This window comes from Mustela erminea, chromosome 15, assembly GCF_009829155.1.
Source record: "Mustela erminea isolate mMusErm1 chromosome 15, mMusErm1.Pri, whole genome shotgun sequence".
NCBI lineage: Eukaryota > Metazoa > Chordata > Mammalia > Carnivora > Mustelidae > Mustela > Mustela erminea.
In genome coordinates, this window is record NC_045628.1 from 44,517,710 (window position 1) to 44,520,523 (window position 2,814).

At 42.0% G+C, this 2,814-nt stretch overlaps 1 pseudogene; it reads left to right on the forward strand.

Moving 5' to 3' along the window:
- The first annotated feature begins 1,465 nt into the window (after positions 1-1,465).
- On the forward strand, positions 1,466-2,310 carry LOC116574175 (annotated as a pseudogene).
- The last annotated feature ends 504 nt before the right edge of the window (positions 2,311-2,814 follow it).

Genomic DNA, 2,814 nt, shown 5'->3' on the forward strand with positions numbered 1-2,814 from the left:
AGACAACTGCCCACAGAAGACCAGCCCAAACCCCTGCTCACAAAATATCTCCCTGCTCAAGAGTTTTGCAGAGCCTAGGATCCTATAGCAAGCAATAAATCTCTTTTCATAAGCAGACCACAGCACACCTAGTTAAAACACACAACATTCAGGCCAGGGACCAAAGACTGCCTGCAATAAGCAAAAAGAACCTCTGCAGATGACAGGTCTAAAGGATAAAGCAGCCAGGAGAAAACTCCCAGAAGTGCTAGGCCCTAGAGAACAGGGGACACTACACTGCAGGGCACAATATAATCTCTCCATCATAATGCTTTTACCCTCAAGGAAAGGAAATGGAGATGACTGTTCTAACACAGAGAAACAGGTAAGGAGACTTAGACAAAATGAAAGGACAGAGAAATTTAACCCAAATGAAAGAATAGGACAAGGCCATGGCCAGAGATCTAGGTGAAACAGATATAAGTAACATGCCTGATGGAGAATTTAAAACAAATAATTTTAAAGATATTCACTGGATTTACGAAAATGATGGAAGGGGTACCTGGGTGGCTCAGTGGGTTAAAGCCTCTGCCTTTGGCTCAGGTCATGATCCCAGGGTCCTGGGATCAAGCCCCGCCTTGGGCTCTCTGCTCAGCAGGGAGCCTGCTTCCCTTCCTCTCTCTCTGCCTGCCTCTCTGCCTACTTGTGATCTCTGTCAAATAAATAAATAAAATTTTTAAAAAATGGTGGAAGACATGAGTGAGACCTTTAATATAAAGATAAGGAATAAGATGGCAGAGACAAAAGGCTCAATAAATGAAATAAGAAAAATGATTTGCAGAATGAGTAGCAAGCAGGCTGGAAGAAGCAGAGGAATGAAATAATGACCTAAAAGACAGAGAAATGGAAAGTACTCAAGCTAAACAAAAGAGAGAAAAAAGAATTCAAAATGAGAACAGACTTAGGGAACTCTGACTCCATCAAATCATTTGTATTATAGGAGTCCCAGAAGAAAGAGAGAGAGAAAAGAGGACAGAAAATTTATTTGAAGAAATAATAGCTGAAAACATCCCTAATCTGGGGAAGAAAACAGATATGTAGATCTAGGAGGCACCGAGAATCCCCAGCAAAATCAACAAAGCAGATCCACACCAATAGTTAAATTAGCAAAATGTAGTGATAAAGAAAAAATTTTAAAAGCAACAAGACAGAAGAACACAGTAACATACAAGGGAAACCTAACATGGCTAGCAGGAGGGTGTTTTTTAGCAGAAACTTTGCAAGCCAGAAAGAAGTGACATGATATATTCAAAGTACTAAATATAAAAAATTTGCAGCCCAGAATACTTTAGCCAGGAGGGTATCATTCAGAGTAGGAGAGACAAATAGTTTCCCAGACAAACAAAAACTAAAGGAGTTCATGACCATTAAACCAGCCCTGTAAGAAATACTAAAGGAGGCCCCCGGCGGGGGCTGCTCTCCCAAGATGGCGGCTCCTCCAGGCGAGTACTTCAGCATAGGGAGCCAGGTGTCGTGCCGGATGTGCCAGGAGCAGCGGCTGCAGGGTGAGGTGGTAGCCTTCCACTACCAGTCCAAAATGCTGGCTTTAAAATGTCCCTCTTCCAGTGGAAAGCCCAACCATACAGACATCTTGCTCATAAACTTATAGTATGTTTCAGAAATGGAAATAATTAATGACCGAACAGACACCCCTCCTCCCCTAGCTTCACTCAATGATAGTAAGCTTGCCAGCAAAGCACGGACAGAGAAGGAGGAGAAGCTGAGCCAGGCCTATGCAATCAGCGCTGGTGTTTCCCTAGAGAGCCAGCAGCTCTTCCAGACCATACACAAGACCATTAAAGGCTATAAATGGCAAGAGAAAAACATCGTAGTCATGGAAGAAGTTGTTATTACACCCCCATATCAAGTGGAAAACTGTAAAGGCAAAGAGGGGAGTGCACTGAGCCATGTATGCAAAATAGTTGAAAAACATTTTAGAGACGTGGAAAGCCAAAAGACACTGCAGCGTTCACAAGCCCAGCAACCACAGAAGGAGGCTGCCCTGTCATCCTGAGTCCGCACACACGGAGGACTCTTCCAGCATCCAGCCAACGAGGCGATGGTGGTGGCTTCGGCGGAGGCAGGCCGGGGGAGGGAAAGGATCCTTTATTTCCTGTTGGCTCTTGTTAACAAAGGGTTGGCATTTCCAAATCTTAGACTTGAACAAACAAAACACCCAACAAAAAAGAACAAGAGAATAATTTAAAAGTTGAATCACTACTTGACTAACAGACTTCGGTCCACCATATCCTTTTCACAGCCCCCTTCTGGAACAGTAACCTTGTTAATTTTATTTTTGAAAATTCCTTTCCTGTTCTGCCCCTTCACCTTTGACTTTCCTAGTCTGTCCCTGACATTCTGTTTTTATAAGTGGCTACACTTGCCTTCTGAGTGATCGAAAGAAACTTTTACATCTCCTCTTCCAAAATAAAAGTAACAAGCTGACTGTGATACTTAAGTTGAGACTAGAGCAGCAGACAGAGGTCTCACTTTAAATTTGTCTTTTTTTCTTTCTTTTCTTTTTTTTTCCTTTTTTTGCACAGGGCATGGCTTGAATTAGTTTTATTTTTCTTAACTTTAAATATATATATGAAAATATATATTAAAATGTTCTCTAAATATTTTCTGCTTCTTGCGGGTCTCTTTTTACTAGATCATGACCGCTCTTCCCACCTTATCCCTTCGAAAATAAAAACGTATTACCCTTCCCACTACCTATAGCCAGGCAACTAACTTGACTTGGTTCACAGCAAGAATCTTCTGCAGCACTTTCTA